An 18,226-nucleotide genomic window follows, 5' to 3' on the forward strand; every position below is an offset into this window, starting at 1 on the left:
CACAGGTTAGCATATATCCACACACACAGGTTAGCATATATCCACACACACAGGTTAGCATATATCCACACACACAGGTTAGCATATATCCACACACACATATATTAGCATATATCCACACACACAGGTTAGCATATATCCACACACACAGGTTAGCATATATCCACACACACAGGTTAGCATATATCCACACACACAGGTTAGCATATATCCACACACACAGGTTAGCATATATCCACACACACAGGTTAGCATATATCCACACACAGGTTAGCATATATCCACACACACAATAGCATATATCCACACACACACAGGTTAGCATATATCCACACACACACAGGTTAGCATATATCCACACACACAGGTTAGCATATATCCACACACACACTAGCATATATCCACACACACAGGTTAGCATATATCCACACACACACAGGTTAGCATATATCCACACACACACAGGTTAGCATATATCCACACACACACAGGTTAGCATATATCCACACACACACAGGTTAGCATATATCCACACACACACAGGTTAGCATATATCCACACACACAGGTTAGCATATATCCACACACACAGGTTAGCATATATCCACACACACAGGTTAGCATATATCCACACACACAGGTTAGCATATATCCACACACACAGGTTAGCATATATCCACACACACAGGTTAGCATATATCCACACACACAGGTTAGCATATATCCACACACACACAGGTTAGCATATATCCACACACACACAGGTTAGCATATATCCACACACACACAGGTTAGCATATATCCACACACACACAGGTTAGCATATATCCACACACACAGGTTAGCATATATCCACACACACACAGGTTAGCATATATCCACACACACACAGGTTAGCATATATCCACACACACAGGTTAGCATATATCCACACACACACAGGTTAGCATATATCCACACACACACGTTAGCATATATCCACACACACACACACACACACACACAACTTAGCAGAACACACACACACACACACACACACACACACAGTTTCCCCTTCCCCATTCTGGTCCCTCGTGCGAGTCGAACCCACAACCCTGGCGTTGTAAGCCCCAAGCTCTACCAACTGAGGCACACGGGACCCACGACACGCACGTTAGGACCCCCCCCACCCCCCACCCCACCCCACAGAGCCAGGTAGCCTACCCTCCGCGGTGCTGGCTGCCATAGAGGATGAAGCTGATGAGGTCACTGAAGTCCTGGGGGTGAAAGGTGCTGCTGGGGGGGCGGCTCATGTGACGACGAACCACCAAGGAGATCTCCTCTATCTCTGGGTGGCTGTGGTTACTGCAGGGTCACACACATTAAGGTTACTGCAGGGTCACACACACATTAAGGTTACTGCAGGGACACACACACATTAAGGTTACTGCAGGGACACACACACATTAAGGTTACTGCAGGGACACACACACACATTAAGGTTACTGCAGGGACACACACACATTAAGGTTACTGCAGGGTCACACACACATTAAGGTTACTGCAGGGACACACACACATTAAGGTTACTGCAGGGTCACACACACACATTAAGGTTACTGCAGGGACACACACACATTAAGGTTACTGCAGGGACACACACACATTAAGGTTACTGCAGGGTCACACACACATTAAGGTTACTGCAGGGACACACACACATTAAGGTTACTGCAGGGACACACACACATTAAGGTTACTGCAGGGACACACACACATTAAGGTTACTGCAGGGACACACACACATTAAGGTTACTGCAGGGACACACACACATTAAGGTTACTGCAGGGACACACACACATTAAGGTTACTGCAGGGACACACACACATTAAGGTTACTGCAGGGACACACACATTAAGGTTACTGCAGGGACACACACATTAAGGTTACTGCAGGGACACACACATTAAGGTTACTGCAGGGACACACACACATTAAGGTCACTGCAGGGACACACACATTAAGGTTACTGCAGGGACACACACATTATGGTTACACACACATTAAGGTTACTGCAGGGTCACACATTAAGGTTACTGCAGGGTCACACACACATTAAGGTTACTGCAGGGTCACACACACATTAAGGTTACTGCAGGGACACACACACATTAAGGTTACTGCAGGGACACACACACATTAAGGTTACTGCAGGGACACACACACATTAAGGTTACTGCAGGGACACACACACATTAAGGTTACTGCAGGGACACACACACATTAAGGTTACTGCAGGGACACACACACATTAAGGTTACTGCAGGGACACACACACATTAAGGTTACTGCAGGGACACACACACATTAAGGTTACTGCAGGGACACACACATTAAGGTTACTGCAGGGACACACACATTAAGGTTACTGCAGGGACACACACATTAAGGTTACTGCAGGGACACACACACATTAAGGTTACTGCAGGGACACACACATTAAGGTTACTGCAGGGACACACACACATTAAGGTTACTGCAGGGACACACACATTAAGGTTACTGCAGGGACACACACACATTAAGGTCACTGCAGGGACACACACATTAAGGTTACTGCAGGGACACACACACACATTATGGTTACACACACATTAAGGTTACTGCAGGGTCACACACATTAAGGTTACTGCAGGGACACACATTAAGGTTACTGCAGGGACACACACACATTAAGGTCACTGCAGGAAGGTAGACACATTAAGGTCACACAGATAGATAAAGACAATATGAGGAAGGTATTCTCAGTGTAGATAAAGACAATATGAGGAAGGTGTTCATAGTGTTTGGTATTCTCAGTGTAGTTAAAGACAATATGAGGAAGGTATTCTCAGTGTAGATAAAGACAATATGAGGAAGGTGTTCATAGTGTTTGGTATTCTCAGTGTAGATAAAGACAATATGAGGTAGGTATTCATAGTGTTTGGTATTCTCAGTGTAGATAAAGACAATATGAGGAAGGTATTCATAGTGTTTGGTATTCTCAGTGTAGATAAAGACAATATGAGGAAGGTATTCATAGTGTTTGGTATTCTCAGTGTAGATAAAGACAATATGAGGTAGGTATTCAGTGTTTGGTATTCTCAGTGTAGATAAAGACAATATGAGGAAGGTATTCATAGTGTTTGGTATTCTCAGTGTAGATAAAGACAATATGAGGTAGGTATTCAGTGTTTGGTATTCTCAGCGTAGATAAAGACAATTCAAGCAACTCACCCAATTCGTTTTTACATTAGTTGAAGTTGACTGATAAAACCCAGACCATGAGTGAGCACATAACCGATATCATTCATTTTGCTGCTATGATAATGACAAGTTACTTGAAGATGACTTAATAAACATATTAATGTCGCCGACAGGCCTCAGAGCAGTCAGTCGCCGACAGGCCTCAGAGCAGTCAGTCGCCGACAGGCCTCAGAGCAGTCAGTCGCCGACAGGCCTCAGAGCAGTCAGTCGCCGACAGGCCTCAGAGCAGTCAGTCGCCGACAGGCCTCAGAGCAGTCAGTCGCCGACAGGCCTCAGAGCAGTCAGTCGCCGACAGGCCTCAGAGCAGTCAGTCGCCGACAGGCCTCAGAGCAGTCAGTCGCCGACAGGCCTCAGAGCAGTCAGTCGCCGACAGGCCTCAGAGCAGTCAGTCGCCGACAGGCCTCAGAGCAGTCAGTCGCCGACAGGCCTCAGAGCAGTCAGTCGCCGACAGGCCTCAGAGCAGTCAGTCGCCGACAGGCCTCAGAGCAGTCAGTCGCCGACAGGCCTCAGAGCAGTCAGTCGCCGACAGGCCTCAGAGCAGTCAGTCGCCGACAGGCCTCAGAGCAGTCAGTCGCCGACAGGCCTCAGAGCAGTCAGTCGCCGACAGGCCTCAGAGCAGTCAGTCGCCGACAGGCCTCAGAGCAGTCAGTCGCCGACAGGCCTCAGAGCAGTCAGTCGCCGACAGGCCTCAGAGCAGTCAGTCGCCGACAGGCCTCAGAGCAGTCAGTCGCCGACAGGCCTCAGAGCAGTCAGTCGCCGACAGGCCTCAGAGCAGTCAGTCGCCGACAGGCCTCAGAGCAGTCAGTCGCCGACAGGCCTCAGAGCAGTCAGTCGCCGACAGGCCTCAGAGCAGTCAGTCGCCGACAGGCCTCAGAGCAGTCAGTCGCCGACAGGCCTCAGAGCAGTCAGTCGCCGACAGGCCTCAGAGCAGTCAGTCGCCGACAGGCCTCAGAGCAGTCAGTCGCCGACAGGCCTCAGAGCAGTCAGTCGCCGACAGGCCTCAGAGCAGTCAGTCGCCGACAGGCCTCAGAGCAGTCAGTCGCCGACAGGCCTCAGAGCAGTCAGTCGCCGACAGGCCTCAGAGCAGTCAGTCGCCGACAGGCCTCAGAGCAGTCAGTCGCCGACAGGCCTCAGAGCAGTCAGTCGCCGACAGGCCTCAGAGCAGTCAGTCGCCGACAGGCCTCAGAGCAGTCAGTCGCCGACAGGCCTCAGAGCAGTCAGTCGCCGACAGTGCCCCGGCCTTAGAGCAGTCAGTCGTGGACAGGGTCCCGGCCTTAGAGCAGTCAGTCGCCGACAGTGCCCCGGCCTTAGAGCAGTCAGTCGCCGACAGGGTCCCGGCCTTAGAGCAGTCAGTCGCCGACAGGGTCCCGGCCTCAGAGCAGTCAGTCGCCGACAGGGTCCCGGCCTCAGAGCAGTCAGTCACCGACAGGGTACCGGCCTCAGAGCAGTCAGTCACCGACAGGGTCCCGGCCTCAGAGCAGTCAGTCGCCGACAGGGTCCCGGCCTTAGAGCAGTCAGTCGCCGACAGGGTCCCGGCCTCAGAGCAGTCAGTCACCGACAGGGTCCCGGCCTCAGAGCAGTCAGTCACCGACAGGGTCCCGGCCTTAGAGCAGTCCCAGTCAGTAATTGAGGATAGAGGGTGTCCGGTCTGTGTTGTGTGCTGACCTGAGTGTCACGTCCAGAGGGATTGTCCTCAGCAGCTTGCCGTACGCCTGCCTCACCCTCACCGCAGAGTGCACCAGCTGGACACGACAAACATCCACACACCTGGGAGGCACAGGACAGAGACAACGTTATACACACGTTTGGGTTGATGCTTTTGTGTATAAGGGGTTGTTTTGTGTGTGTGTGTGTGTGTGTGTGTGTGTCTGTGTATAAGGGGTTGTTGTGTGTGTGTGTCTGTGTATAAGGAGTTGTTGTGTGTGTGTGTCTGTGTATAAGGGGTTGTTGTGTGTGTGTGTCTGTGTGTGTGTCTGTGTATAAGGGGTTGTTGTGTGTGTGTCTGTGTGTATATAAGGGTGTGTGTGTGTGTGGTGTGTGTGTGTGTGTGTATGTGTGTGTGTGTATATAAGGGTTTGTTTTTTGTGTGTGTATATATAAGGGTGTGTGTGTGTGTGTGTGTATATAAGGGTGTGTGTGTGTGTGTGTGTGTATATAAGGGTGTGTGTGTGTGTGTGTGTATATAAGGGTGTGTGTGTGTGTGTGTGTGTATATAAGGGTGTGTGTGTGTGTGTATATAAGGGTGTGTGTGTGTGTGTATATAAGGGTGTGTGTGTGTGTGTGTGTGTGTTACCTCTGCAGCATCTCTGTGTTGAGTGAGGAGGAGATGACCTGAAGGCTGTTGCAGGTCTGAAGGCAGATGACTGGGTCCTCATTCAGGGCTGCAGACCGACAGAGAGTCAACACACACACACACACACACACACACACACACACACACACACACACACACACACACACACACACACACACACACACACACACACACCAGGAATCAGGTTCTGAAAACCCTGGTTGGAAGATTCCCCAGAATCAGTGAGGAATATTTCATCTAGAATTTCTGGAACACCTGGGAATTTAAGTTACCTGATTTTTACAACCCCTAAGTGAAGACTTTTAATTATTACCCTCTATAATTAAACAGTATTTATCGTTGTGGAACAGACCCTCTCTATAGATAAACAGTATTTATCGTTGTGGAGCAGACCCTCTCTATAGATAAACAGTATTTATCGTTGTGGAACAGACCCTCTCTATAATTAAACAGTATTTATCGTTGTGGAACAGACCCTCTCTATAGATAAACAGTATTTCCTGTTGTGGAACAGACCCTCTCTATAGATAAACAGTATTTATCGTTGTGGAACAGACCCTCTCTATAGATAAACAGTATTTATCGTTGAGGAACAGACCCTCTCTATAGATAAACAGTATTTATCGTTGTGGAACAGACCCTCTCTATAGATAAACAGTATTTATCGTTGTGGAACAGACCCTCTCTATAGATAAACAGTATTTATCGTTGAGGAACAGACCCTCTCTATAGATAAACAGTATTTATCGTTGAGGAACAGACCCTCTCTATAGATAAACAGTATTTATCGTTGAGGAACAGACCCTCTCTATAGATAAACAGTATTTATCGTTGAGGAACAGACCCTCTCTATAGATAAACAGTATTTATCGTTGTGGAACAGACCCTCTCTATAGATAAACAGTATTTCCCGTTGTGGAACAGACCCTCTCTATAGTTAAACCGTATTTACCGTTGTGGAGCAGACCCTTGCAGAACTTGTGGAAGGAGGGCAGGGAGAAGAGAGGGGTGTAGGTATCAGACCTCTTCATCATCAGGCACATCTCCAGAGACCACGTCAACAACAGCTTCCTGTTTGGAGCAGACACACACACACACACACACACACACACACACACACACACACACACACACACACACACACACACACACACACACACACACACACACAAGGTTAGGTTATATGGTGGAGAAATGACAAGATTGTGTTATAATACGGTCATGGCACCAAAAGGTTGTGTTAAGCAACAGAACAGAGGGTTCTGAGAACACTGTGTGTGTTCTACGGAGGATGGGCCTCTGGGAGATTTAACACTGACAGGAGATTGATCATGTCTTTGGGTGATACCACATTCCAGAGCTTGAGGTAATGTTTCTGTACTGGGGGGACACGGCTCCAGAACAGAGTTGGGGTCCCCCAGGGGGACACGGCTCCAGTACGGAGTTGGGGGTCCCCAGGGGGACATGGCTCCAGTACGGAGTTGGGGGTCCCCCAGGGGACATGGCTTCAGTATGGAGTTGGGGGTCCCCCAGGGGGACACGGGCGGAGTTGGGGGGGTCCCCCAGGGGACACCCAGTACGGAGTTGGGGGTCCCCCAGGGGACACGGCTCCAGCACGGAGTTGGGGGTCCCCCAGGGGGACACGGCTCCAGCACGGAGTTGGGGGTCCCCCAGGGGACACGGCTCCCGTATGGAGTTGGGGGTCCCCCAGGGGACACGGCTCCCGTATGGAGTTGGGGTCCCCCAGGGGACAATGGCTCCCGTATGGAGTTGAGGGGCCAGAACCTGGTCTCTACACAGTAAGGACAGTCTTTACAGCAGATACTGTCTGTTGTGAATTATTAGCATCTCTTATATATGAATCCCAACCTCGTGACCCATTCCATACATCTGTTGTTTGTCATGAACATCCCGGAGGAGCGTCTCGTAACATCCAGGGTCGCTGACAAGCTCCATTACTGTATTAAATAATACAAGTTGGATTGTTTTGAAGAAATGTAATAAAGTCTCCTTTTGATTGACAATTAATTCCACCCACAGTTATCGTTCAACTACACCTGTGTGTGTGTGTGTGTGTGTGTGTGTGTGTGTGTGTGTGTGTGTGTGTGTGTGTGTGTGTGTGTGTGTGTGTGTGTGTGTGTGTGTGTGTGTGTGTGACATGTGTAGTGTGTGACATGTATAGCGTGTACCTGGCCTCAGTGTAGAGCTGCTCCTTCCTCAGCAGGGCTCCCAGCAGGGACAGCAGGGTGCTGAAGTGTTTCCTGGTTGCCGTGGTTACCGTGCTGATGACCGCCCCGTCAAAGAGCGAAGGGGAGGAGGAGGACAGGCTGGACGAGATGAAGTGATCATGTCTGAAAAACAGAGAGAGAGAAGATTGAAAGAGAAGACAACTGAATGTGGTACAGTGTGAGTACAGGGTGGTAGTGTGTGTTACCTGGTACAGTGTGAGTACAGGGTATATAACAGCAGGGTGGTAGTGTGTGTTACCTGGTACAGTGTGAGTACAGGGTGGTAGTGTGTGTTACCTGGTACAGTGTGAGTACAGGGTGGTAGTGTGTGTTACCTGGTACAGTGTGAGTACAGGGTGGTAGTGTGTGTTACCTGGTACAGTGTGAGTACAGGGTATATAACAGCAGGGTGGTAGTGTGTGTTACCTGGTACAGTGTGAGTACAGGGTGGTAGTGTGTGTTACCTGGTACAGTGTGAGTACAGGGTATATAACAGCAGGGTGGTAGTGTGTGTTACCTGGTACAGTGTGAGTACAGGGTGGTAGTGTGTGTTACCTGGTACAGTGTGAGTACAGGGTGGTAGTGTGTGTTACCTGGTACAGTGTGAGTACAGGGTGGTAGTGTGTGTTACCTGGTACAGTGTGAGTACAGGGTGGTAGTGTGTGTTACCTGGTACAGTGTGTGTTACCTGGTACAGTGTGAGTACAGGGTATATAACAGCAGGGTGGTAGTGTGTGTTACCTGGTACAGTGTGAGTACAGGGTGGTAGTGTGTGTTACCTGGTACAGTGTGAGTACAGGGTATATAACAGCAGGGTGGTAGTGTGTGTTACCTGGTACAGTGTGAGTACAGGGTGGTAGTGTGTGTTACCTGGTACAGTGTGAGTACAGGGTGGTAGTGTGTGTTACCTGGTACAGTGTGAGTACAGGGTGGTAGTGTGTGTTACCTGGTACAGTGTGAGTACAGGGTGGTAGTGCGTGTTACCTGGTACAGTGTGAGTACAGGGTATATAACAGCAGGGTGGTAGTGTGTGTTACCTGGTACAGTGTGAGTACAGGGTATATAACAGCAGGGTGGTAGTGTGTGTTACCTGGTACAGTGTGAGTACAGGGTATATAACAGCAGGGTGGTAGTGTGTGTTACCTGGTACAGTGTGAGTACAGGGTGGTAGTGTGTGTTACCTGGTACAGTGTGAGTACAGGGTATATAACAGCAGGGTGGTAGTGTGTGTTACCTGGTACAGTGTGAGTACAGGGTGGTAGTGTGTGTTACCTGGTACAGTGTGAGTACAGGGTATATAACAGCAGGGTGGTAGTGTGTGTTACCTGGTACAGTGTGAGTACAGGGTGGTAGTGTGTGTTACCTGGTACAGTGTGAGTACAGGGTGGTAGTGTGTGTTACCTGGTACAGTGTGAGTACAGGGTGGTAGTGTGTGTTACCTGGTACAGTGTGAGTACAGGGTATATAACAGCAGGGTGGTAGTGTGTGTTACCTGGTACAGTGTGAGTACAGGGTGGTAGTGTGTGTTACCTGGTACAGTTTGAGTACAGGGTGGTAGTGTGTGTTACCTGGTACAGTGTGAGTACAGGGTATATAACAGCAGGGTGGTAGTGTGTGTTACCTGGTACAGTGTGAGTACAGGGTATATAACAGCAGGGTGGTAGTGTGTGTTACCTGGTACAGTGTGAGTACAGGGTGGTAGTGTGTGTTACCTGGTACAGTGTGAGTACAGGGTATATAACAGCAGGGTGGTAGTGCGTGTTACCTGGTACAGTGTGAGTACAGGGTGGTAGTGTGTGTTACCTGGTACAGTGTTGAGTGTTACCTGGTACAGTTTGAGTACAGGGTGGTAGTGTGTGTTACCTGGTACAGTGTGAGTACAGGGTATATAACAGCAGGGTGGTAGTGTGTGTTACCTGGTACAGTGTGAGTACAGGGTATATAACAGCAGGGTGGTAGTGTGTGTTACCTGGTACAGTGTGAGTACAGGGTGGTAGTGTGTGTTACCTGGTACAGTGTGAGTACAGGGTATATAACAGCAGGGTGGTAGTGCGTGTTACCTGGTACAGTGTGAGTACAGGGTGGTAGTGTGTGTTACCTGGTACAGTGTGAGTACAGGGTGGTAGTGTGTGTTACCTGGTACAGTGTGAGTACAGGGTGGTAGTGTGTGTTACCTGGTACAGTGTGAGTACAGGGTGGTAGTGTGTGTTACCTGGTACAGTGTGAGTACAGGGTATATAACAGCAGGGTGGTAGTGTGTGTTACCTGGTACAGTGTGAGTACAGGGTATATAACAGCAGGGTGGTAGTGTGTGTTACCTGGTACAGTGCGAGTACAGGGTGGTAGTGTGTGTTACCTGGTGGTAGTGTGTGTTACCTGGTACAGTGTGAGTACAGGGTGGTAGTGTGTGTTACCTGGTACAGTGTGAGTACAGGGTATATAACAGCAGGGTGGTAGTGTGTGTTACCTGGTACAGTGTGAGTACAGGGTATATAGCAGGGTGGTAGTGTGTGTTACCTGGTACAGTGTGAGTACAGGGTATATAACAGCAGGGTGGTAGTGTGTGTTACCTGGTACAGTGTGAGTACAAGGTGGTAATGTGTGTTACCTGGTACAGTGTGAGTACAGGGTGGTAATGTGTGTTACCTGGTACAGTGTGAGTACAGGGTGGTAGTGTGTGTTACCTGGTACAGTGTGAGTACAGTGGTAGTGTGTGTTACCTGGTACAGTGTGAGTACAGGGTGGTAGTGCGTGTTACCTGGTACAGTGTGAGTACAGGGTGGTAGTGCGTGTTACCTGGTACAGTGTGAGTACAGGGTGGTAGTGCGTGTTACCTGGTACAGTGTGAGTACAGGGTGGTAGTGCGTGTTACCTGGTACAGTGTGAGTACAGGGTGGTAGTGCGTGTTACCTGGTACAGTGTGAGTACAGGGTGGTAGTGCGTGTTACCTGGTACAGTGTGAGTACAGGGTGGTAGTGTGTGTTACCTGGTACAGTGTGAGTACAGGGTGGTAGTGTGTGTTACCTGGTACAGTGTGAGTACAGGGTGGTAGTGTGTGTTACCTGGTACAGTGTGAGTACAGGGTATATAACAGCAGGGTGGTAGTGTGTGTTACCTGGTACAGTGTGAGTGCAGGGTGGTAGTGTGTGTTACCTGGTACAGTGTGAGTACAGGGTGGTAGTGTGTGTTACCTGGTACAGTGTGAGTACAGGGTATATAACAGCAGGGTGGTAGTGTGTGTTACCTGGTACAGTGTGAGTACAGGGTGGTAGTGTGTGTTACCTGGTACAGTGTGAGTACAGGGTATATAACAGCAGGGTGGTAGTGTGTGTTACCTGGTACAGTGTGAGTACAGGGTGGTAGTGTGTGTTACCTGGTACAGTGTGAGTACAGGGTGGTAGTGTGTGTTACCTGGTACAGTGTGAGTACAGGGTGGTAGTGTGTGTTACCTGGTACAGTGTGAGTACAGGGTGGTAGTGTGTGTTACCTGGTACAGTGTGAGTACAGGGTGGTAGTGTGTGTTACCTGGTACAGTGTGAGTACAGGGTATATAACAGCAGGGTGGTAGTGTGTGTTACCTGGTACAGTGTGAGTACAGGGTGGTAGTGTGTGTTACCTGGTACAGTGTGAGTACAGGGTGGTAGTGTGTGTTACCTGGTACAGTGTGAGTACAGGGTGGTAGTGTGTGTTACCTGGTACAGTGTGAGTACAGGGTATATAACACAGCATATTGTACAGCAGGGTGGTAGACGGCCAGGTCAGAGTGGACCAACATCAGGTTCTGACTCAACAACGCAAACACCGTCGGAGACAGAGCCCACATCTACAGAGAGGGAGGGGCAGAGGGGGAGAGAGGCAGAGGGGGCAGAGGGGAGAGAGGCAGAGGGGCAGAGGGAGGGAGGAGGGCAGAGGGGAGGGAGAGGGGGAGGGGGCAGAGGTACATTTTAAGTTATAGTTCAGTCATGTTACTTGGTGTTACTGATGGTAGTGCAGTGTGTGTGTTATGTAACATACCCCTATGAGTGAGTTCTCGGTATTTGGGTCAGAAATGTGTGTGTGTGTGTGTGTGTGTGTGTGTGTGTGTGTGTGTGTGTGTGTGTGTGTGTGTGTGTGTGTGTGTGGTAATCCAACATACCCCTATGAGTGAGTTCTTGGTGTTGCCGATGGTGGTGAGGGCTGACAGGTTGAAGATTAGGGTGAACTCTGCCCTCTCTGGGGTGAGGGTGAGGGGGGCGAAGACAGGGTGCTGGATGCCGGGAAAGGGTGGAGGGGTCGGGGAGGGGGTACCAGGGGTCGGAGAGAGGCCCAGGTGGGCCAGAAGGCTGGACAGGGCACAGGCCATCTCTCCCAGAACCAGTTTATACGCTGCTTCCAGAATGGGGATGTTCTTCAGACTCAAAACAGACTGGTACACACTCAGGGCTGATGACATCACCTGGAGAGAGAGAGAGACAGAGACAGAGAGAGCAGAGGGGGTCAGTGAAGACACACAGACAGAAACACCTAGGGCTGCTGACATCACCTGGAGAGAGAGAGAGACAGAGAGCGACAGAGACAGAGACAGAGAGAGCAGAGGGGGTCAGTGAAGACACACAGACAGAAACACCTAGGGCTGCTGACATCACCTGGAGAGAGAGAGAGACAGAGAGAGAGCTAACATTACATCTGTGTTTATCAGAGCCCAACATCCTTAGCTAGCTAACATTACATCTGTTATCACAGCCCAACATCCTTAGCTAGCTAACATTACATCTCTGTGTTTATCAGAGCCCAACATCCTTAGCTAGCTAACATTACATCTCTGTGTTTATCAGAGCCCAACATCCTCAGCTAGCTAACATTACATCTCTGTGTTTATCAGAGCCCAACATCCTTAGCTAGCTAACATTACATCTCTGTGTTTATCAGAGCCCAACATCCTTAGCTAGCTAACATTACATCTGTTATCAGAGCCCAACATCCTTAGCTAGCTAGCTAACATTACATCTCTGTGTTTATCAGAGCCCAACATCCTTAGCTAGCTAACATTACATCTGTTATCAGAGCCCAACATCCTTAGCTAGCTAACATTACATCTGTTATCACAGCCCAACATCCTCAGCTAGCTAACATTACATCTCTGTGTTTATCAGAGCCCAACATCCTTAGCTAGCTAACATTACATCTGTTATCAGAACCCAACATCCTTAGCTAGCTAACATTACATCTCTGTGTTTATCAGAGCCCAACATCCTTAGCTAGCTAACATTACATCTGTTATCAGAGCCCAACATCCTTAGCTAGCTAACATTACATCTGTTATCAGAGCCCAACATCCTCAGCTAGCTAACATTACATCTGTTATCAGAGCCCAACATCCTTAGCTAGCTAACATTACATCTCTGTGTTTATCAGAGCCCAACATCCTTAGCTAGCTAACATTACATCTCTGTGTTTATCAGAGCCCAACATCCTCAGCTAGCTAGCTAACATTACATCTCTGTGTTTATCAGAGCCCAACATCCTTAGCTAGCTAACATTACATCTGTTATCAGAGCCCAACATTCTTAGCTAGCTAACATTACATCTCTGTAACATTAGTGTGCATCGTCTCAATGCTCCTTTGGGGCAAAACTCTTGCAGACTCAAATGATCACTAATCGAACACAACAGCAAGTGGCCACTCGATAAAGGGCTTAGGGGCCCAAGTGTTGGGTTTGACATTCAGCCTATGGTAGATGTGGTAGATGGAACTTCATTGGCCCCATAGGTCACAATTCTACACATTTTTCTTATCGTTTTAACTGCAGTTTAAATATAATATATGCCATTTAGCAGACGCTTTTATCCAAAGCGACTTACAGTCATGTGTGCATACATTCTACGTATGGGTGGTCCCGGGGATCGAACCCACTACCCTGGCGTTACAAGCGCCATGCTCTACCAACTGAGCTACAGAAGGACCACTTAAAGGTCAAGAACGTGTTTCCATTTGTCACATCCCTGACAAACACACCCACCTCTCTGTCCCTGTTGAAGCGTAGCTCCAGGAGCTGTGAGGTCGGAGCCAGCAGCTTCTCCACAAACCACGCTGGGAGCTTAGTGTTGATCTGGTCCACAATCTACAAACACACAGAGAGAGGAGAGACCATTAGGAGCAGATAATCAATATGGGGGTTATTATTAAGAGGAGAGGCAACACGCTGAATGACCAACCAGTTCTCTGCATTCGGGCAGACATGCATAAAATTGTCAACATGTTTCAGAATGTAGGCCTATATTGGACGCAACATTCAAGTTTCCGCTCACAAAACCAGTCCGGCCGTATATAAAACCAGTCCCCGGCCGTATATAAAACCAGTCCCCGGCCGTATATAAAACCAGTCCCCGGCCGTATATAAAACCAGTCCCCGGCCGTATATAAAACCAGTCCCCGGCCGTATAAAACAGTCCCCGGCCGTATAAAACAGTCCCCGGCCGTATAAAACAGTCCTCGGCCGTATAAAACAGTCCTCGGCCGTATAAAACAGTCCTCGGCCGTATGCAAACCAGTATTACAACCAGTTCTTACCAATGTGATGAGGCTGAGGACGGCCAGGCTGTACTCTGGGCCACAGGCCCGGCAGGCATCCAGCTGGTCCAGACCGTAGGTGATGACGGCGTCGGTCAGCTGTGCGGACGGCTCCAAGCTCACCAGCAGGACACACACACACTCGTTCCCCGCCGTCAACACCGGCTCAGAGAACAACACCTGCTTGGCCGTCGACACGCACGCCAACACCCGGTTCAAAACCTGGAGAGCGGGAGTAAGGAGAGCGGGAGTAAGGAGAGCGGGAGTAAGGAGAGCGGGAGTAAGGAGAGCGGGAGGAAGGAGAGCGGGAGGAAGGAGAGAGGGAGGAAGGAGAGAGGGAGGAAGGAGAGAGGGAGGAAGGAGAGAGGGAGGAAGGAGAGCGGGAGGAAGGAGAGCGGGAGGAAGGAGAGCGGGAGGAAGGAGAGCGGGAGGAAGGAGAGCGGGAGGAAGGAGAGCGGGAGGAAGGAGAGCGGGAGGAAGGAGAGCGGGAGGAAGGAGAGCGGGAGGAAGGAGAGCGGGAGGAAGGAGAGCGGGAGGAAGGAGAGGGGGAGGAAGGAGAGGGGGAGGAAGGAGAGGGGGAGGAAGGAGAGGGGGAGGAAGGAGAGGGGGAGGAAGGAGAGGGGGAGGAGGTAAGGTTGTGTTGGGAACAAATGATGTGTGACATATGCCTGGTTAAATACGAGAGTCTGTGTCTGTCTTTCTCCCCATCTCGCCTTACAGAGACGTAATGCCTGTGATGGATGTGTGTGTGTGTCTCTCCGTACATCAGAAACGTATGTGTGTGTGTGTGTGTGTGTGTGTGTGTGTGTGTGTGTGTGTGTGTGTGTGTGTGTGTGTGTGTGTGTGTGTGTGTGTGTGTGTGTGTGTGTGTGTGTGTGTGTGTGTGTCTCCTTACATCAGAGACGTATGCCTGTGTGTGTGTGCGATGGGTGTGTGTGTGTGTCTCCTTACATCAGAGACGTATGCCTGTGTGATGGGCGGTCCTCTAATGGGGTTGAAGCGCTGTCCGATGCAGCGCACCACGGTGCTGAACACCCTCAGCAGGGCGGCCAGTTTGGGCAGAGACACCGTGGGAGGGGGGATGTCCTCGTCTGCCGCCTCGCCAGAACCCACGTGACCCAGGTCCTGGAGACAGGAAGTGGGACAGGAAGTGGGACAGGAAGTCCATAGATTTGTTCATGACGTTGTAATGTTAATTCAACAGGATGTCAGCGACACCAACATGTTCCACTGAAACACAGTGTATTCAGATTTGAGACTTATTCTACATGTTGTTGTGTTAAACCCTAGACTTATTCTACATGTTGTGTTAAACCCCTAGACTTATTCTACATGTTGTTATGGTGTTAAACACCTAGACTTATTCTACATGTTGTTGTGTTAAACCCCGAGACTTATTCTACATGTTGTTATGGTGTTAAACACCTAGACTTATTCTACATGTTGTTGTGTTAAACCCCCTAGACTTATTCTACATGTTGTTGTTGTGTTAAACCCCTAGACTTATTCTACATGTTGTTGTGTTAAACCCCTAGACTTATTCTACATGTTGTTGTTGTGTTAAACCCCTAGACTTATTCTACATGTTGTGTTAAACCCTAGACTTATTCTACATGTTGTTGTTGTGTTAAACCCCTAGACTTATTCTACATGTTGTTGTGTTAAACCCCTAGACTTATTCTACATGTTGTGTTAAACCCCTAGACTTATTCTACATGTTGTTGTTGTTGTTGTGTTAAACCCTAGACTTATTCCACATGTTGTTGTTGTTGTGTTAAACCCCGAGACTTATTCCACATGTTGTTGTTGTTGTGTTAAACCCCTAGACTTATTCCACATGTTGTTGTTGTTGTGTTAAACCCCGAGACTTATTCTACATGTTGTTGTGGTGTTAAACCCCTAGACTTATTCTACATGTTGTTGTGGTGTTAAACCCCTAGACTTATTCTACATGTTGTTGTGTTAAACCCCTAGACTTATTCTACATGTTGTTGTGTTAAACCCTAGACTTATTCTACATGTTGTTGTGTTAAACCCCTAGACTTATTCTCCATGTTGTTGTTGTGTTAAACACCTAGACTTATTCTACATGTTGTTGTTGTTGTGTTAAACCCTAGACTTATTCTCCATGTTGTTGTTGTTGTGTTAAACCCCTAGACTTATTCTACATGTTGTTGTTGTTGTGTTAAACCCCTAGACTTATTCTACATGTTGTTGTTGTTGTGTTAAACCCCTAGACTTATTCTACATGTTGTTGTGTTAAACCCTAGACTTATTCTCCATGTTGTTGTTGTTGTGTTAAACCCCTATACTTATTCTCCATGTTGTTGTTGTGTTAAACCCCTAGACTTATTCTACATGTTGTTGTTGTGTTAAACCCCTAGACTTATTCTACATGTTGTGGTTGTTGTGTTAAACCCTAGACTTATTCTACATGTTGTAGGTTGTTGTGTTAAACCCCTAGACTTATTTACATGTTGTTGTTGTGTTAAACCCCTAGACTTATTCTACATGTTGTTGTTGTGTTAAACCCCGAGACTTATTCTACATGTTGTTGTGTTAAACCCCGAGACTTATTCTACATGTTGTTGTTGTGTTAAACCCCTAGACTTATTCTCCATGTTGTTGTTGTTGTGTTAAACCCCTAGACTTATTCTCCATGTTGTTGTTGTTGTGTTAAACCCCTAGACTTATTCTCCATGTTGTTGTTGTTGTGTTAAACCCCTAGACTTATTCTCCATGTTGTTGTTGTTGTGTTAAACCCCTAGACTTATTCTACATGTTGTGTTAAACCCCTAGACTTATTCTACATGTTGTTGTGTTAAACCCCTAGACTTATTCTACATGTTGTTGTGGTGTTAAACCCCTAGACTTATTCCACATGTTGTTGTGTTAAACCCCTAGACTTATTCTACATGTTGTTGTGGTGTTAAACCCCTAGACTTATTCTACATGTTGTTGTTGTGTTAAACCCCTAGACTTATTCTACATGTTGTTGTTGTGTTAAACCCCTAGACTTATTCTACATGTTGTTGTGTTAAACCTAGACTTATTCTGCATGTTGTGTGTTAAACCCCTAGACTTATTCTCCATGTGGTGTTAAACCCCTAGACTTATTCCACATGTTGTTGTTGTGTTAAACCCCTAGACTTATTCTCCATGTGGTGTTAAACCCCTAGACTTATTCCACATGTTGTTGTTGTGTTAAACCCCTAGAATTATTCCACATGTTGCTTGTGTGTTAAACCCCTAGACTTATTCTACATGTTGTTGTGTTAAACCCCTAGACTTATTCTACATGTTGTGGTGTTAAACCCCTAGACTTATTATTCCACATGTTGTGGTGTGTTAAACCCTAGACTTATTCCACATGCTGTTGTGTTAAACCCCTAGACTTATTCTTACATATTGTTGTTGTGTTAAAACCCTAGACTTATTCTCCATGTTGTGGTGTTAAACCCCTAGACTTATTCCACATGTTGTGGTGTTAAACCCCTAGACTTATTCTCCATGTTGTGGTGTTAAACCCCTAGACTTATTCTCCATGTTGTTGTGTTAAACCCCTAGACTTATTCCACATGTTGTGGTGTTAAACCCCTTAGACTTATTCTTACATGTTGTGGTGTTAAACCCTAGACTTATTCTACATGTTGTGGTGTTAAACCCTAGACTTATTCCACATGTTGTGGTGTTAAAACCCTAGACTTATTCTTACATGTTGTGGTGTTAAACCCTAGACTTATTCTACGTGTTGTTGTGTTAAATCCCTAGACTTATTCTACGTGTTGTGGTGTTAAACTCCCTAGACTTATTCTACATGTTGTGTTAAACCCCTAGACTTATTCCAC

The 18,226-nt window shown here is 47.9% G+C and overlaps 1 pseudogene; it reads right to left on the minus strand.

Annotated features, from left to right (window-relative positions):
* The window catches only part of LOC124022301, a 120,046-nt pseudogene extending 104,543 nt beyond the window's left edge, over positions 1-15,503 (minus strand).
* Positions 15,504-18,226: the final 2,723 nt, after the last annotated feature.

Source organism: Oncorhynchus gorbuscha, unplaced genomic scaffold (assembly GCF_021184085.1).
Source record: "Oncorhynchus gorbuscha isolate QuinsamMale2020 ecotype Even-year unplaced genomic scaffold, OgorEven_v1.0 Un_scaffold_1329, whole genome shotgun sequence".
NCBI lineage: Eukaryota > Metazoa > Chordata > Actinopteri > Salmoniformes > Salmonidae > Oncorhynchus > Oncorhynchus gorbuscha.